Below are 20,880 nucleotides of genomic sequence, written 5' to 3' on the forward strand. Positions count from 1 at the left end.
ACTGCGCGACCGCCGATTGACCCCGGGTTCAGCCTGTCAATAGCCGGTCATCGGTCATGCACGCCCCTATCACATCCGGGAACGTCCGTTAGAGTTACGGAGTGTTTAGCCCGCAAAGGCGCCTCCAATGCGCGCCAGCTGCGAACACTCCCGCAAGGTTAATCATGCCGTTAGCCGTTAGCTACATTACTGGTTTTATTTTAGGCTTGCTCTACGCTATGTAGTTGTTATTTCTAAGCCGTGTTACTCAGACATCTTTAACTAGCTACATCTAAATATTTCCTTATCTATATATGGTTCTACAGAAGTCAATAACTACCAACCAATGTCATTTCTTACCATATTTCCTAGAATTTTAGAGAAGGCAATGTGCTATAGGGTTGTCGTTCACTTGTGTAGTAATGCGATGGTTAATAAATCACAGTTTGGATTTCTAGTGATGCAGCTATTAATACTTCTAGTGGACAGATAAGAAATGCCAGCTTCTGTGGCCGAGCGGTTCTAGGTGCTTCAGTCTGGAACTGCGCGACCGCTACGGTTGCAGGTTGGAATCCTGCCTCGGGCATGGGTTTGTGTGATGTCCTTAGGTTAATTAGGTTTAAGTAGTTCTAAGTCCTAGGGGACTGATGACCTCAGATGTTAAGTCTCATAGTGCTCAGATCCATTTGAACCATTTTTAGATAAGAAATCTTTAATTTAAAGACGTATCGTCACCAGAATGAGATTTTCACTCTGCAGTGGAGTGTGCGCTGATACGAAACTTCCGGGCAGATTAAAACTGTGTGCCGGACCGAGACTGGAACGTGGGACCTTTGCCTATCGCGGGCAAGTGCTCTACCATTTGAGCTACCCAAACACGACTCACGCCCCGTCCTCACAGCTTTACTTCTGCCAGTACCTCGTCTCCTACCTTCCAAACTTTACAGAAGCTCTCCTGCGAACCTTGCAGAACTAGCACTACGGAAAGAAAGGATGTTTGATAGGCAAAGGTCCCGAGTTCGAGTCTCGGTCCGGGACACAATTTTAATCTGCCAGTTTCAAAGTATCGTCACCTCTGCGTTCTTCACTGACTTTTTAAAGGCATTTCATTGCTTCGATCATAATATTCTACTAGAGGAGTTGCATTTTAATAGTCTACATATTTCACCAAGTTTCTGATTTAGTTCTTATTCAAGAAAAACAGTGCAGAAAGTAATCCTAGGCTATTAGAGTTATACAAAGAGGAACGCCACGTCATCTGCATGGAGAGAAACTACGTTGGGAGACCAGACTTCAGAAACTACGGTGGAAGATCTGGCTATGACATAGAGACTGCTTAACACTTTGGAGACCAACCACTTAGAAGAATTTTGGGCGTAGGAAATCTGCTGTTTCTTAAAGCGTTACTGGCACAGCCAAGCTATGTGATTTACTTTCATATTTAGTTTAGTTGTTTCACAGATCACAAATTTTGAAATAATGATAGCAGGAAGTATAATTATCCTCCCAAGAAAAAAGTGCGAGGTGATTTATTCAGTAATTTCTTCGTCGTGAGTTCCCCAAATTTTTTGCTCACCCAACAAACGTAACGTATTTATAACAAAATTAGAGAAAACTGCTAAACGTAACGACTAGACGTAAGAAATTACGTCAATGAAATCGTGTTGGCTCAACCGCTTACGACAGCAGCTATTACATTCGCTAACGTTTCTTAATAAATAAGCGCAGAAAATTGACAACAGAAGGCCGCACCAGACAAAGAGCAGGTCGCGAGACGTCTGTACATTTTTCTGATACCGAATAAGTGCAGTTTTCGAGTGACGGGTGTCTTGTGCGTTGAGAAAATCGTGTCCCGACCTATAATCGAGCGCGACCTTTTCAAAGCCAAGTTACGGCCCGATCTATGCTCGGGCTCGTTTCCAAAGTATTAATGCAGCTTTGGAAGAAAATCTTTCGGAATTCTGAGTAAAATTTTATAAATCCATAAAAACCTGTAATGTTAAATGAAACAACTACTAACATTAATAGACGTATTGTTTGTAAACGAAGTAAGTGATATTGATATTAAAAAAATGGTTCAAATGGCTCTGAGCATTATAGGACGTAACATCTGTGGTCATCAGTCCCCTAGACTTAGAACTACTTAAACCTAACTAACCTAAGGACATCACACACATCCATGCCCGAGGCAGGATTCGAACCGGAGACCGCAGTGGTCGCGGGGTTCCGGACTGAAGCGCCTAGAACCGCTCGGTCACACCGGCCGGCGATATTGATTTATTCACATATATGTGAAATTTTGTATAAGGGATAAAGATTCAGTGCGTAAATACCTACGTCACAGCTTTTATGAAGTCACGGTTCTGGAAAGCTTTCAACTGTCTCGCTAAACAACTGTCGAATGCTGGTAGTAGGTGCATGGGCGTCGGCAAGGATTTATACAAGAGGGGGCAAGATTGTAAAATTGCCCTTGTTGTTCTAACTGAGTCGACGAGTTTGCTAATGTATCGTGCTTGAAGGACTTCATTTTAAACGAAGTGGACAGAATGATTGATATATATCCACTCCATATCTTAAGGTAGATCCACTTAGCCCTTCTTGAATCCGTGGCAATGTTCGTTAATGAGAAAAGGGACACCGTGTTTGGGATTCCACGTTAAACTCTAGACCCTCTTAAGACTGACTCGGTAAATCAGTACAAAGATAGGATGAAGGACCATGCCTAGTAAAACGCTGCCCTGTTGAAACCAACCTTAGGTTTTACCCAGAGACTGAATGCTATCTGTCGGCCGTGGGAGCAGGTGACGCGGTAACAAAGTATGTTAAGAGGAGCAGAGATGAACAGGGCATCGTTCTAGCGACCATACGGGCCGCAAATTGGGAAATCCACTGATGTAAGTTACTTTGACAAAAGACACAGCGTTTGTTACGGCTCGGCGCCTCGGAACGAGACAATCGAAGATGGCTGTCGTGAGCATCTGCGGGAAGCGGTTGAAAGACGGTAAAATCACGAGTAGGCGTCAAGGATTTGGGCGTCTACGCGTCTTGACATAACGAGAGGGGGGGAGGGGACAGGGAAGGCTTGCCTGTTCTGTAACGCTGTATAGGCGGCGATCTGTGGCATATCTGACAGCAGAGTACAATGATGGTGCAAATATACAGGTATTTCTGAGTACGCCTTTCAGCACATATGGTTGAACATGTGACTCCACAGCACATGACCCCAACATGTTCCTGTGTTGAGCCAAGGAGACCGTCAATTACGATTACAGAGGACATACGATCATCGAGACTGGACCGTAGATCAACATCTCGCCTGGTCGGATAAACCGCCTTTCTTTTTACACCACGCCCCGGGACGTTTTCGGACAGGCATAGCACCAGAGGAAACGCTGCTCAAATCAGGCAGCGCGCCAGGGACACAGGCTGGCACTCTCGGCAAAAACGACAATTTCATAATCTTACCCCCTCCTGGGTAAATCCCTGTGGGCGGCGAGATACTTGAAAGCCCTCCGCTATTGTGAGTTCAAATAGACAGCAGTCTATGTTATTATGCACTGAAACGTTGCATCTACAGATGGTGATTTAGGTGTCCCTATTACTGTTGTTTTATGCAACCCGCTATGCTATAGCTGCGTTTCAAAAAGCTCACCCCAGAATTTCATATTGTTTCGCCCACGACGTGCAGACTAGTAATCAACAGAAAAAAGTGAACAGGACCTTCTCGCAGAAAATTTAATGTAGTTAAATTTTCTACTGGGATGCGTTTTCGCCAGAGACCGTAGTTTTCGAGTAATTCAAGAAGAACGTACAAAAGTGACCTTCAAACGCAACCCAACTTCCAAACTTGGTCCCCACCGGTCAGGATTTCTAGTGTGGTTTTCATGGCACTCTGTCCTACCTCTGCACATATATTTGCAATTGCACGAATTATTTCCCTACATTCCACCATTTTCGTCTTCACTGCCTTGCCTTATTACGCCACCGTCATAGCCGAGCACTTAATTGCAAAACTGAGGTTGGTGTGACTTTTACCTAACAATTTTGTGAATATTAACGGTACAAAATAAACATCTGCATCGTTGTATTCGTCAGGCCTTCTGATTACGAAACTGCTGTGCTTGTAAAGGTTAAGTTTTGATCGAATTGACTTCGGTTTCGTTTGTCAAAAGCGGATGGGAATAACTAAAGATTTTCTTTAATAAGATTTAATCAGGATAAAACTTAAACTATAATCTTTACAACAGAACTCTGGCATGTGTATTAACAGCATCTTAACGTGCAATTCATGCGATGAAAACATTTGTTGCTCTCTGTACCTTACAACAGCCAGTAAATTGAAAAAGCCAGAGTTAGATGTTTTTGTCGTCAGCAGCTCGTATCTCATCTGCGTCGACAGCGTCACAAACTTACCTGCATAGCTGAAAACGTAAGTTAATAAAATAATTATCGCCACTTAAAGCAGCTTGTTTCCTCTCACCTTTGACTGAAATTAAACTGAATACAGTACATTCGAGGATGTACCTTTTGAATGGAGACAAGTGGAGGTAAGGAACATGTGGAAGGTTAACTAATGGGAATGAAAATAAGCCCGTAACGTTGACGAATTGTGTTCTCATACGGTATAATGTTCGATGATTGAATACACGACAGTATATTTCATATACAAATCCAGTTCAACAGACCATGTGTCTCTACAGACAAAAGAAAGTCATTATGTAGTAGCATTAGCTCCGTTGTATTATTTTATGGACGGAAGGATGATGAACTAAAAGACTGGAAAGATTAGATGACTGAAATAAAATTGCATATTGATCCCACGTGTTCTGAAAAGACTTTTATTTGTTTGTTTGTGTTTGGTTTTGGATAGCAAAGACCATACTGCCAGCAGTAGTTACAAAATTGTCATTTTAACATAACCGCACTTCCCACAGCAGAACAATTAAAAGAGTTTGACGTGCAAACGTAAATCGATAATGTAAAATAATAGTATTAACAGACGAACATCATGCAGCCAGTAGCGGTTACAGCTGCGCCAAGTTAACATTACTGCTAAAATGGTTCAAATGGCTCTAAGCAGTATGGGATTTAAAATCTGAGGTCATCAGTCCCCTAGACATAGAACTACTTAAACCTAACTAACCTAAGGACATCACACACATCCATGCCCGAGGCAGGATTCGAACCTGCGACCGTAGCAGCAGCGCGGTTCCGGACTGAAGCGCCTAGAACCGCTCGGCCACAGCGGCCGGCAACATTAGTGCAATTTTCAAAATAGGAAATGGAAAGAGTGTGCAGTACAAAGCTAAGTTCGTAATATAAATTAAAAACACAAAATTATGACCCAGGTTTCGAACCAAGCCGATTCGATAGCAGAATGACACCCACAGCAACTTACAATAGGAAGCTGGGCATCGGAGTCGCTTGCGAAGGGCTGGTTGATAACAGGACAAGATCGACACAGCTTGTAGGCCAAAGCCGAATACCGGCATCTTTTAAATAGTTCGTGAGTAAATAATACTTATGTATACACATACCGAACAGGCGAAGTAAAACAGTTAACTTCTAGGGAGAGGGTAGTTCCTCGTAACCAATTTCTTGTACAAGACCTCCTGTGTGTGGACGCGAATATGACGTGATTTAGATCCGCCTCCGCTTCTGTGCCCACAGTGTCCAAAAACCATGACTTTCATTGGGTATATGAGTGCGGGGTAACAATCTCCCCAGTCTCGTGTGGATGAGAGAGGTCACATAACGTCTACTAAGCATCATCAAGGTGAATCATAGCTGAGAAATGACGCTTGGTTGTATGACCGCCAGGTCGCCGTCCTTGTAGTGCTAGGATAAGTGCCATTCACAGTTCCAGTCGTGATGAGCAGTTTTCTTGATAGCCGACTCAAAATCCTATAAGGGATCGATGTTGGACGGTGCTGACCTTCAGTTATGCTGCTCTTAGCGAGGCGGTCCACAGTTTCATCATGGAGAATGTCATGATACCGTTTCATCCAAAGTAACCGAACTTCACTGAACAATGTCTACATCTACATTTATACTCCGCAAGCCACCCAACGGTGTGTGGCGGAGGGCACGTTACGTGCCACTGTCATTACCTCCCTTTTCTGTTCCAGTCGCGTACGGTTCGCGGGAAGAACGACTGTCTGAAAGCCTCCGTGCGCGCTCGAATCTCTCTAATTTTACATTCGTGATCTCCTCGGGAGGTATAAGTAGGGGGAAGCAATATATTCGATACCTCATCCAGAAACGCACCCTCTCGAAACCTGGCGAGCAAGCTACACCGCGATGCAGAGCGCCTCTCTTGCAGAGTCTGCCACTTGAGTTTGCTAAACATCTCCGTAACGCTATCACGGTTACCAAATAACCCTGTGACGAAACGCGCCGCTCTTCTTTGGATCTTCTCTATCTCCTCCGTCAACCCGATCTGGTACGGATCCCACACTCATGAGCAATACTCAAGTATAGGTCGAACGAGTGTTTTGTAAGCCACCTCCTTTGATGATGGACTACATTTTCTAAGGACTCTCCCAATGAATCTCAACTTGGTACCCGCCTTACCAACAATTAATTTTATATGATCATTCCACTTCAAATCGTTCCGCACGCATACTCCCAGATATTTTACAGAAGTAACTGCTACCAGTGTTTGTTCCGCTATCATATAATCGTACAATAAAGGATCCTTTCTATGTATTCGCAATACATTACATTTGTCTATGTTAAGGATCAGTTGCCACTCCCTGCACCAAGTGTCTATCCGCTGCAGATCTTCCTGAATTTCGCTACAATTTTCTAATGCTGCAACTTCTCTGTATACTACACCATCATCCGCGAAAAGCCGCACGGAACTTCCGACACTATCTACTAGGTCATTTATATATACTGTGAAAAGCAATGGTCCCATAACACTCCCCTGTGGCACGCCAGAGGTTACTTTAACATCTGTAGACGTCTCTCCATTGATAACAACATGCTGTGTTCTGTTTGCTAAAAACTCTTCATTCCAGCCACACAGCTGGTCTGATATTCCGTAGGCTCTTACTTTGTTTATCAGGCGACAGTGCGGAACTGTATCGAACGACTTCCGGAAGTCAAGGAAAATAGCATCTACCTGGGAGCCTGTATCTAATATTTTCTGGGTCTCATGAACAAATAAAGCGAGTTGGGTCTCACACGATCGCTGTTTCAGGAATCCTTGTTGATTCCTACAGAGTAGATTCTGGGTTTCCAAAAACGACATGATACTCGAGCAAAAAACATGTTCTAAAATTCTACAACAGATCGACGTCAGAGATATAGGTCTATAGTTTTGCGCATCTGCTCGACGACCCTTCTTGAAGACTGGGACTACCTGTGCTCTTTTCCAATCATTTGGAACCCTCCGTTCCTCTAGAGACTTGCGGTACACGGCTGTTAGAAGGGGGGCAAGTTCTTTCGCGTACTCTGTGTAGAATCGAATTGATATCCCGTCAGGTCCAGTGGACTTTCCTCTGTTGAGTGATTCCAGTTGCTTTTCTATTCCTTGGACACTTATTTCGATGTCATCCATTTTTTCGTTGTGCGAGGATTTAGAGAAGGAACTGCAGTGCGGTCTTCCTCTGTGAAACAGCTTTGGAAAAAGGTGTTTGGTATTTCAGCTTTACGCGTGTCACCTCTGTTTCAATGCCATCATCATCCCGGAGTGTCTGGATACGCTGTTTCGAGCCACTTGCTGATTTAACGTAGGACCAGAACTTCCTAGGATTTTCTGTCAAGTCGTTACATAGAATTTTACTTTCGAATTCACTGAACGCTTCCCGCATAGCCCTCCTTACGCTAACTTTGACATCGTTTAGCTTCTGCTTCTCTGAGAGGTTTTGGCTGCGTTTAAACTTGGAGTGAAGCTCTCTTTGCTTTTTCAGTAGTTTCCTAACTTTGTTGTTGAACCACGGTGGGTTTTTTCCGTCCCTCACAGTTTTACTCGGCACGTACCTGTCTAAAACGCATTTTACGATTGCCTTGAACTTTTTCCATAAACACTCAACATTGTCAGTGTCGGAACAGAAATTTTCGTTTTGATCTGTTAGGTAGTCTGAAATCTGGCTTCTGTTACTCTTGCTAAACAGATAAACCTTCTTCCCTTTTTTTTATATTCCTATTAACTTCCATATTTAGGGATGCTGCAACGGCCTTATGATCACTGATTCCCTGTTCTGCACTTACAGAGTCGAAAAGTTCGGGTCTGTTTGTTATCAGTAGGTCCAAGATGTTATCTCCACGAGTGGGTTCTCTGTTTAATTGCTCGAGGTAATTTTCGGACAGTGCACTCAGTATAATGTCACTCGATGCTCTGTCCCTACCAACCGTCCTAAACATCTGAGTGTCCTAGTCTATATCTGGTAAATTGAAATCACCTAAGACTATAACATGCTGAGAAAATTTATGTGAAATGTATTCCAAATTTTCTCTCAGTTGTTCTGCCACTAATGCTGCTGAGTCGGGAGGTCGGTAAAAGGAGCCAATTATTAACCTAGCTCGGTTGTCGAGTGTAATCTCCACCCATAATAATTCACAGGAACTATCCACTTCTACTCACTACAGGATAAACTACTACTAACAGCGACAAACACGCCACCACCGGTTGCATGCAATCTATCCTTTCTAAACACCGTCTGTGCCTTTGTAAAAATTTCGGCAGAATTTATCTCTGGCTTCAGCCAGCTTTCTGTACCTATAACGATTTCAGCTTCGGTGCTTTCTATCAGCGCTTGAAGTTCCGGTACTTTACCAATGCAGCTTCGACAGTTTACAATTACAATACCGATTGCTGCTTGGTCCCCGCATGTCCTGACTTTGCCCCGCACCCTTTGAGGCTGTTGCCCTTTCTGTATTTGCCCGAGGCCATCTAACCTAAAAAACCGCCCAGTCCACGCCACACAACCGCTGCTACCCGTGTAGCCGCTTGCTCCGTGTAGTGGACTCCTGACCTATCCAGCGGAACCCGAAACCCCACCACTCTATGGCGCAAGTCGAGGAATCTGCAGCCCACACGGTCGCAGAACCGTCTCAGCCTCTGATTCAGACCCTCCATTCGGCTCTGTACCAAAGGTCCGCAGTCAGTCCTGTCGACGATGCTGCAGATGGTGAGCTCTGTTTTCATCCCGTTAGCGAGACTGGCAGTCTTCACCAAATCAGATAGCCGCCGAAAGCCAGAGAGGATTTCCTCCGATCCATAGCGACACACATCATTGGTGCCGACATGAGCGACCACCTGCAGATGGGTGCACCCTGTACCCTTCATGGCATCCGGAAAGACCCTTTCCACATCTGGAACGACTCCCCCCGGTATGCACACGGAGTGCACAATGGTTTTCTTCCCCTCTCTTGCTGCCATATCCCTAAGGGGCCCTATTACGCGCTTGACGTTGGAGCTCCCAACTACCAGTAAGCAAACCCTCTGCGACCCCCCGGATCTTGCAGACTGAGGGGTAACCTCTGGAACAGGACAAGCAGCCATGTCCGGCCGAAGATCAGTATCAGCTGGAGACATAGCCTGAAGCCGGTTCGTCAGACAAACTGGTGAGGCCTTCCGTTCAGCCCTCAGGAATGTCTTTCGCCCCCTGCCACACCTCGAGACGACCTCCCACTCTACCACAGGTGAGGGATCAGCCTCAATGTGGGCAGTATCCCGGGCAGCCACAGTCGTAGTCCGATCGGGGAATGCGTGGGACGAGCTGGCCGTCCCCGACAAACCCGCATCCGGACCCCCACAGTGATGCCCATTGGCAACAGCCTCAAGCTGTGTGGCCGAAGCCAACACTGCCTGAAGCTGGGAGCGAAGGGATGCCAACTCAGCCTGCATCCGAATACAGCAGTTGCAGTCCCTATCCATGCTAAAAACTGTTGTGCAAAGAACGTCTGAACTAATCTACAGAGAGCACAAACAATTCGACACAAAATTTAAACGGTTATTAAAATACAAAGATTGCCTAGTAAATGCAGTAATGCTGCTACTCGCGCACTGCTGACACACTGTTCGGCGGCGGAAGGAGACTACGCGATTTTACACTGTTCAGGTACTAAAACTCGCAAATACTATAATACGACCGAAATTTATGAATTAAACAATGCAAGTACCAAAAACACGCAAAGAAATTAAGAATTAAACTATGTAACAAATAAGTGAGCTAGGAGTATACAACTTGCCGCTGGCAGCTGCTTATCCAACGGCGGCAGGGAGCACACTGGCTGTGACCAACCGACACTGGCCGTTCAAAACAAAACAGAAGACAGACGAGTACGCGAATTTACACCATTCGGGTACTAAAACCCGATGCTACAACTTGCAAATACTATAATACGCCCGAAATTTATGAATTAAACAATGCAAGTACCAAAAACACGCAAAGAAATTAAGAATTAAACTATGTAACAAATAAGTGAGCTAAGAGTATGCGACTTGCTGCTGGCAGCTGCTTATCCAACGGCAGCAGGGAGCACACTCCGTCCGTGCGTCTACGAAGGCCTCCAAGACATATCTGTCAGTCTCTTTGTCAAACACCGGAAGTTGTGGTTTCCTACAACACACTTTGGGAGTCAGTGAGGATCAAAATGCGCCGGAAAGGCTGTGTACGATAGTAAACCGCCTCCCTGATAGCCAGTAACTCAGCCGTATAAATAGACGATTCAGGGGGCAGTCCAAACTTTTTTTATGTGTCGTTAGAGTTGCTTAAGAAGGGGTATCCCACACAACCTCAGTTTTAGAGAAATCCGTACAGTTCCAACCATACTGTGGCCAACGTCGTGTAAGTAAATAATCCAGGTTGTGATTATTGTTCGTCCCTATTCTGAAAGAGGACGCCAAGTACGTCACCGGGGCTAGATCGAAGAAAGTACGAAGCGGACAGCGAAAGCAAGGGAGTTTCGAGTTTTGTAAGTCTAGCTGAAAATTATGCCGCTGTTTCTCATCGCTGCGAATTAGTAACGGGTTTCAGTTCGTCCTTCGTCTGTGGGGCGCCGAGAAACGAACAGCCGACTTGAGGGAGGCACAATCGAATATGGGAGACTGACTAAAAAAAAAAAATTATCGGACAACATCTGTTTAAGTATGGTGATTGTTATAGCAGACGCTTCCACTAACGGTGCGTTGGTGGTCGTTGATTTCATGGCTCCAGGAACAAGACGAAGCATACTATAATGAAGGGCATCGAGTTTACCCAGAGTTTATTTCGTCGCGTTGACATAGATGGTGTTGCCATAATAGAAGACAGCGGATCAAGACATTACACAGAGTTAAGAGGACTGTCTGATCTGCTCCCCAGCAAATTTTAGCAAGGAGAGTGGCCACCTTGTCACATGAGTCGCGAATTCTGAAAAGCTGAGTGGACGAACAAAGATCTTTCATTTCCCCACTGCAAACTGTATCCCGAAAAGAAATCTACTGCTGTTTAATCTGCAAACTACACAATCACGTAAGGCAACGCGAGCATGCGAGCCATACTACGAAGCAGCAGCAAGTAGAAGGCTCCAAGAGCGTAGCGCACAGCCAGCGTTTGTCTGCAGACGCAGCCTCGCTAGCTGGCTCCGCCGCCGCTCTTGGCTCAGCCCCGCCAAAGCTCCAACATCTTACTAACAGCGGTGCAATCGACTTCCTGAAACTATCTATACGGTGATTCAAATTAAGAGCACAAATATCACACAAGGCAGCCATTCAGCCTGGTAGGACCTCCTTTGCGAGTAACTGACTAAAGAAGAATTTGCAATTTTGTGTAACACTGAATAGTCTTAAAATATTCCTTCATCTAGCCTGATTGTGTGGTGAAGTGGCTAGCATAGCGGTTTCAGCTGTGGTAGGTTTCCGGTTCGAATCTGGTTTGGTACACATTTTTTTGTGTTAAAATCTTTATCTAAATTATTCGATGATAATTTTTATTCATTTAATTCATTTGAATATAATTTTTAATTCCATTCCTTTGTCATCTAAGTTTAAGTGTAATATCAATTTCTTCATTTGCTCTCATTTTTCTTCCTCTTATTCTTTCTCCACTTGAAACTTTTGTTCGTGTGATTTTAATTAATTTTATGTATTAATTTCGATTTAACTTCTTTTACTTTATCGCCTTGTTTTTCGCCCGCGTTACTGTGTTAGTTGTAATTATTTCTCATTTTGTGTGAATTTCGTTTTATTTATAAACTCGTCTTTCCATTAAATTTTCATTTGCGGTGTTTTATCCATAGTGCAATAAGTATCTCGATCATTTCTTAAATGTTTGTATGACGATTACTACGCAAAAGAAAGCACATCTCGTATCAAATATACGTCTTTCCTTTAAATTTTCATTTGCGGTGTTTTATCCATAGTGCAATAGGTATCTCGATTATTTTTTAAATGTTTGTATGACGATTACCACGCAAAAGAAAGCACATCTCGTATCAAATATACACTTTTCACGCCATTACATATAAATAGATTATTCGTCTTTTGTTCTTTTAATTGATTGGTCGGAATTTTCAAATAATTGAATATTATAATAAATAAATGTAATTACATTCATATTCACAAAAATTCCGATTGGAAAAAGAATGATATATACAGAAAAAAATGAAGCAAATGAAAAGGTTCATACGGTGATTAAAATGATGTGACAAAGGAATAGAAATTAAAAAAATTACATTTAAATCGATTAATTAAATAAAAATAATGATCACAGTAATTTCGAAACAGATTTAAAAATATAAAGAAATCTGTGCAGCTGGCAACACTCGAACCGACAACCTCCTGCACATGAAGCTGTTGTCGCAGCCTTTACACCACACAACCACGCTATATTACGTATTTTTTTCAGTAATATTGAGAGTCACACAAAATAACGATTATTTCTTTCGTCAGTTACTTGCAAATGTGGGGCCACCAGGGTGAATGACTGCAGTGTGTGACACCTGGGATCTTAACCTACATCACGCTACAGATAGTCGATGTGACCAGTAGGAACCTCTCCTTGTGAGACATGACTCATAGTTTCCACTCAGACATGTACTGCCCTAGCAGACTGGTAATCGACCATAGATCTTTGAGAAAGGCAAGTGCTTGTCCATGTGCATGCGAACACGCTGCGTGAAAGGTGTCACAGCGAAGGCAGAATATTGTACAATAGGTGAACTCAGGTTCCTAGCAAATAAACCGTCCACGCAGTCACTCCCCCCGGGCATTTCACAGCAGCACGTGTCGCTGGAGCCCCACGCCTGCCTGTCAGACTCTGTGGTGTTCCTCCCGAGCCGCCACTCCCCCTCTGGGTGGGGCCCTTTTGTCGGCGCCCGCACCTCCGGCCGAGGAGGGTGCGCGGCGGTGACCGGACCCGACCAGCTGCTATTGAAACCGCGACCAGTCGGGGGCGCAGCTACCCGCCATGAATAAGCCGCGGCCTTTGACGTACGGACAACAATGCGCTAGTAAACCCTCCTCGTGCGTGTAATGTGTAGCCAGCAGCGCGAGTGCGCTAATAAAACAAACCTGGTCAGCCGCGAACCTTAAACTTTATACACATCTCTCCCTGTCCCTCCGCCTCTCCTCTTCTTTTTGAAATGCGTGTGTGTGTGTGTGTGTGTGTGTGTGTGTGTGTGTGTGTGGGTGAGTGGGTGGGTGGGTGTGTGGGCGGAGGGAGGTGAGCGAGCGCTCGCGCACATGTGTATCAATGTTTATCAGTATTTGTGCCTCTTTGATATTTTGTGTAAATCTTGTATAGCAGCGTGTCCAGGTATTACTGTTTTCCGCTAAATACCAGGGATTCGTCGTTTTTCATGAACCATCCTTTACGAATTTTGGTTTGATCTCCCATTATCTACACGACACTGAAGTGTAGATTCATAATCCTTCGCACACAAAAGTGACTCCGACAATCAATAGAATTGTGGCCAGACATACATACGAGAGGTAATTCGGACGTTTTAATTATCAGATTGAAAAAACTGGTAACGTCGTTAATTTTTCGTGTATTGTTTGCAGGTACGTGTTTCCAGTTGTGGTATACACTGAAATCCATATTCCACAGAATCATAGCCGGCCCCTAGAGGACCCAAAATAAATGACGCAATCCAGTGATACTTTTTTTCTTCTTGCCTTGGCCCATTTTTCCACAGTATCTGCATTATTATGTTTAGGTTTTGGCAACATTAGTGTAGTGTGGAGGCCTACCCTGATGCCAACACTCTCTCTCGGATCGATATGTGTATCTTTTCTCTCTATGTCTAGTTCTCATGTTTTATCAAGCGTGCCAGTGTTTTCTAAATGTATAAATTAGACCTGGATATCAGCCCTGTATTCACGTAGTAAGATATGGGAAACCGCCTAAAACCTACATTCCAGGTTAGCTGGCTCACCAGCCCTTGTCGTTAAACCCCGAGACGCATTCGGTTAGCGCCTGACCCGCTTTGCACGTCCCAGAAGCATGCGCTGTAGCGCTCTCGGTTATTCGTGAGGCTTGTTTGTAGGCTAGAGCATCGTGTGGCGATTCGTTTCCTGCCATTAAAGGAGAAGAATGCTGCAACAATCAGCCCTGAGTTCGTGTTAAGTGTTCTGCAACAATGTACCATCGTATGCCATAGTTCTTAGGTGACACAGACTGTATCCAATGTGGTCAATCAATGACCAAGTGGAAGAACATCTCTTTGTTAAGAACCAGGTATCGCAGGAGGATTGGAGCCCTCAAGCTCATGTTCAATGTATAACAAAATGGGGACCAGTTGTAGATCAGTTGCTTAATTTTTGCTCTACATCTAGAGTAAGGCAAATGCTGTCTATAGCTGTGTTCCGCGATTGCTCACATTCATCTAAAAAGACCGACACAGAGAGGCAGTAGCAAAAATGTTGCAGTCGTATCAGGTCAAGCCAGAGGACTTCCTAACACGAATACTGGTGAGGAGAGTCGGTTGTGCTGTTTTGCACACCTTTATGAAACCATAGTCCAATCTCTGGTGACCTACAGAGAACGGAAGTACCCCGCATGAGTATGCCTGACAAACTTGTGTGAAAGCCATACGTCATTCACAATTTAAGAAAATCAGCTTGTGGCACCTGGTTGCAAACAGTAGGCGCTGCCAACTTTGTGTAACCAACAGAGAATTGGAATGGTTGCTTGGTTGACGCGGGGGAGGGGATCAAACAGCGAGGTCACCAGTCCCATCGGATTAGGGAAGGATGGGGAGGGACGTCGGCCGCGCCCTTTCAAAGGAACCATCACGGCATTCCAGAATGAGATTTTCACTCTGCAGCGGAGTGTGCGCTGATATGAAACTTCCTGGCAGATTAAAACTGTGTGCCCGACCGAGACTCGAACTCGGGACCTTTGCCTTTCGCGGGCAAGTGCTCTACCATCTGAGCTACCGAAGTTTGGAAGGTAGGAGACGAGGTACTGGCAGAAGTAAAGCTGTGATTACCGGACGTGAGTCGTGCTTCGGTAGCTCAGATGGTAGAGCACTTGCCCGCGAAAGGCAAAGGTCCCGAGTTCGAGTCTCGGCCGAGCACCTCAAACTCATTTTCAAATCATTTGTCTCAAAACAGAAAATTCACATTGTATTTCTGTGCGTCGAGCCACTGACTATGTCGAAATAATTCGGTAAATGTGCAAAGCGCTATCTTCGTTTCTGAAATAAGTGTTACACGCATGGAGCTTTCATCACGATAGTGTAACTCTCAAAAAGGTTTTTCGGCAATGGAAAAAGTGAGGATTTGAAGTACGAGATGTTCTTTGACCCTTTATACCAGATTTCGTCCTCTCTGATCTTCATGCACTTGCATTTGAAAAAATTTTCTCCTGAGAGCGTTATGGTTGCATGAAGAGGTCACGACGAATGTGTGTGTGTATCCAAGGGACATTCCAAATTCGCACTCCAGGGACGCAAATTACTCATTGGAACAAGTGTATTGAAGTAATTGGTGACTACAAGGAAAAATATCAGTGACTATGAAGAAAGGAAGATTTAGGTGTAACGTCCTGTCGACGAGAAGCCCATTAGAAAAATAGCCAAGTTCTGATTCCGGAAGGATGAGGAAAGAAACCGACAGTGCAATTTTTCAAAGGAACGTCTCCAGCATTTGCCTATGCAGCTTGTAACGTATCATTCCATGGCCGCACCTTTGTGTTCGTCATGTGGCTGCTGCCAGTGTCCGGAGGTTTACTCCAGCCTGCGGGTGATAGGTAGGTCATACCTTGTCCTCCTAAATGAGTTGTGGCCGGAACAAAATTACTTGTGACTGACCGTGGCGGTCGATGGCTTCCAACACACATTGGAAGGGAACTTCTGAAAGTCCTGGCAGGAGACAGCACCTTACAAAAAATTATATTGGCAGGAGGAGAAAACGACCAGTGCAGATTGCTGAATTTTGTTGGTGAGGCTGATTGGCTGATAGGGCTATATGTTAAATGCTTTCGTAAAACTGAAACCCTTCCACTGCTTTATATTTTAACCGGTGAGTTCATAAGTGACTATTACTCCGGTTTTTAATGCCCTGAAATATTAACCACTTTTTACAAAATTTGGCCCGTGTGTGAATAAACGTGACCTGATTATTTTTAAATTTCGCAGTGACATATACTTTCTGATGGTGCAACGAAATAATTAATGGGGGCAAAGCAAAAGCTAAGCCGAGACAAAACTGAAACCGTAATCCTTATAACAGATCTCATGCAACTACTCACTGTATGTATATATGAATTACGGCTTACAAATGTAATTCGTCCGATGCAATTTTACTTACACTCTGTACCCTTCAATAACTAGTAAATCGAAGAGATTTAAACTAGTGTGATAGCAGGAATTTCTCTAGAAGTTTCAAACTCCCCATGCAAGTGTCTTGAAGTTCAACAGCCACACGAACTTACCTGGTTAGTTGAAAACTTGGCTGACATGAAAATACCAGCACTGCTGAAGATAGATCCTTCTCTCTCGGGTTAAACTGTAGTTCAAGTGGACGTTGTAAGTTTAGGAACGTAGTTCTTAAGGGAACACACGCAGAGACTTGAGTATAGTCAGAAGAGAGAAAAGTAAGTTCGGAAGAATTCCAGATTATATGAACACTTAATATCTAGTTCATAAATTGAATAAAATATGCTTGATGAACAAATACCATTCAATGGATCACGTGTCTTTACATGACCGTCCATATACAAAAGACCACGAAAATCACGGCATATCCGTATTAACGGCCAATATATTATTGAGTGGAGCAGTAACGAGAGAAACAGCCTGAATCCATTGGTGCCTGTATGAAAATTGAGTCTTGTGCCCTTGTAGCGGAAAATGTGTTTTGCAATATTTAGCTTTCTAAAGTAGGGAGTCAGTTATCTTGTGTGATCAACAAGGTTCCTTTTGGAATACGGAAAAACTACAAGAGTCAGAAATGCAGTCCCAATAGAGGCCGTGGAGTTCTGTTTGGTGCTTTTTGGTTTTTCTATACGAGCCCTGCGTTTGAGTGAGGATGCATGCGCAAAGTAGGCAAAGGCAATGGGCCAGATCGAGGATCCAGTAGCTAACCCGTTGTTGAGTTCAGTGAACGAGGCGTTCTTAGCGGGGCTGCATTACAGCCCACAAATTTCATTTCTTTCTGTGGGCATTTGTGTTTTGGTAGGATTCTCTCGCTATTGTCTTCGTACTGCATTCTCGTTTCATGGCTGTGGAAGCAGCTGGGAGCCAGGTGTAGGCGGCGTATTAGCGGCGTGCATTTTTCAGTTCATTCGTAGCTTCTTGCAATATTTCTGAAACTATTTAGATAGCTACAAGGCTTTAAAAGTTGACTTTGGAGGAGAGAGAAGTATGACTCTGTCTCGTGGGTGAAAGAGATTTTCTTTAGACTGATTTGATAGTGCAGCAAGCCTATAAGCAAAGCGGAAATGTCAGGCATCCTCAGTGCCAGAACTCACATTTGACAGGAGAATCAAAGAAAAATGTTGCTTTTCGTACATGTATCATTTGATCCTAAATAATTGAGAAGATATTCTGACACCAGAGAATTATGCTGCTCACCTCATCACCGCAAAAAAATAATGAAATTAATTACAAAATAAATCATAGAGATTTTTATAGGTGTCATACTAAGAAAGTGATTGGTTGTAAGTTTCTCTTTCTTGTGGCGGTAATACTGAGGCACTACGTTTTACTTGTGATCAAACGAGTATAAAAATAGCGCAGTAACGTTTTAACTAGTTGTACTGTAGTCAACAAAATCTACTTATCATCTCTCTTAAATTTTTCACAAAATTAAATTGAAGAAAAATCTCTCAGAATTGCCTTCTTACACAGCTCCCTTCCTACGATCAAATGTTGCACAGTTTACTGTGGATTTCCCGGTGCTTTTGAGGAAGAAATGCCAATGTTATCAACAGGTCTTCGTGTTACGCAACTGATAAACATGACTGGCCTTTCAGATAAAGTACGAAATAGCGTACACCAGCTATGTTCGTTCCTCTTTCGAATACAATGACGCTTCCCGATTCTTCTCTTTAAGAGTAAAAATTTCTAATAGATATTTGAGATGAATGAGTATGAGACAGTTTCATCATACTGCGTTTGGAGATCTTACACGCCTGCACTGACAAGATTTCAGCAGCATCTTTAGAACCAAAGAAGTCAGTTGTATGCATAGGAATTACATTAAATGAATTCATAGATTTAACTGAGTCAACATACTTGTGATTTTGTGGAACAAAGTCCTTCATTACCTTTCTTCGTCTCTCTATGATTGCAAAAATCTCTGTCGAACTCGAGAAGATGTGTGCACAAACCAAAAACTTTTGTTATCTCTTGAAATCATCCGAGGCTTACCAAGAACACTGTCTCTAGTTTTTCCCTTTTCATGTGTTTTCCAGACATATGTTATTTTGTGTGTTATGATTTCCAACTTTTTTTCTATTTTTGAAACCCAAATTACCTCCTTCTATTACAGAGATCTTTTGCTGGTACAAACAAAAGCATACATGCACCCCACTTACCACAAAAACTTTGTATCAGCTAAATGGAGGTGACCTTTACGTTTGGCGGTGGGAAATCCAGAGAGAAGCATTCCTTTGTTCAAATACCACGTAGCATCAGATAATGAATGATTGAAACATTTTCTCCACGAGTCGGCACTTGGAAGAAAACGTGTTTTGTGAAAAAAAGGCACTTGGAATGTATGACAAGGCTACTTTTCAAATATTTCCAAGAAATTTATGCAATAATTCTTTTTTAATTGAAATAATATTTTAATGTCTAGACCACATTTTTTCCTTATACAACTAAAGCACGAAAATTTGTCTCGGTTGTCTTCTACAATCGTCTTGAGATCTGTAAAATATGTAAACAAATAGAGCAAAAGTAGAAAACAAAATTTTGAATCAGTAAGTGGGATATAAAACAATGTAAACAATTGAACAAAATATGTAAGGAGAGCCAAAATGGTTCAAATGGCTCTGAACACTATGGGACTTAACTTCTGGGGTCATCAGTCCCCTAGAACTTAGAACTACTTAAACCTAACTAACGTAAGGACATCACACACATCCATGTCCGAGGCGGGATTCGAACCTGCGACCGTAGCGGCCGCGCGATTTCATACTGTGACGCCTAGAACCGCTCGGCCACTCCGGCCGACGAGGAGAGCCAATTCCAAAAGTGAATATCCAACAAATTCACTTAACAGTACTGTATAAGTAACATGTTACTGTTTTTAAGATGACATGCCACCCAAACTGTCAAAAAGCAGTGAACATGCAGCAAAAACTTCATTTTTAGATGCAGTGATGCAGTTACATGCATTCGTATTGTGGGCCTACGAGACAACGACATTACGTAGTGAAAAACTTCATCGTGAGCGAACCAGGTAGTAAACCTGCAAAAAGAACTGAAGACAAAAACTTAAAAAAGCCTACACCTAATTGCAGATAAGTTTTAAATTATAAAAATAACAACGGGATGAAGTTAATATTAGACGATTGGGAAGCTGTTTTATATAGTTGACTGGAACTGTGCCGTACGTAAGAGACAGTTCCTAGATAACTATCAATAATTTAAGTCTAAAATCCAGAAAGTTCGTACCTAAGTTAAAACAATTCTAGAAAATGTAGAATTAACAAAGGAATGAAGTAAAAATTACAAGAGTGAGAAGCTACCTATGTAATTAACTATCAACGTGCCACATATAAAAGACAAATCCTATGCGACAACCAAATGATAAAAACATCAAAATGTAGAGTAGCACTAAAAATATACCAAAATACACTAATCTCGCAAGACGGTGGTAATAAAGAAGGTCAATGGCCAGTTCTATTAGGAAAAACTACATCAAAAGCCCATTGTTTGCAATTGTACAGCAGGTGATATTGTAAAAACAGTTTTACAAACATTGTCAGCAGTTCCATAGCTGTGAACACACAAACTAGGCAGTGCGTAATTATTTTATAAATAAAGCTATGTGATCAGCAGGAGATTAGTGTTTAACGTTCCATGGCGGAGCACAAGCTCGGACTAGGGAATGATTGGAGTAGGATGGGGAAGGAAATCGGCCGTGCCCTTTTGAAAGAACCATCTCGGCATTTGTCTTACGCGATTTAGGGAAACCCAAATCAGTATGGCCGGATACGTGTTTGAACCGTCGTACTCTCGCATGGAAGTCTAGTGTGCTGACAACTGCGCTACTCCTCTCCGTAGCTATATGACCAATGATCATAAAATGGGAGAGAAATAACATTTCCAGGTTTACAAAGGAGCGAGCCGGCTTGGCGCATGAAATAGATATCTTTATAAAATGTGCATAAATTAAAGAATGAAAATGAAATGCCTGGAGACCGACCAGCCTGGAATGACACGTCAGAGCTAAACTGAAATATCCAAGAGCTCCTGCTGGCCAGCCGAAGCAGCCAACAACGCCGGTAGGTG

Source organism: Schistocerca serialis, chromosome 5 (assembly GCF_023864345.2).
Source record: "Schistocerca serialis cubense isolate TAMUIC-IGC-003099 chromosome 5, iqSchSeri2.2, whole genome shotgun sequence".
NCBI lineage: Eukaryota > Metazoa > Arthropoda > Insecta > Orthoptera > Acrididae > Schistocerca > Schistocerca serialis.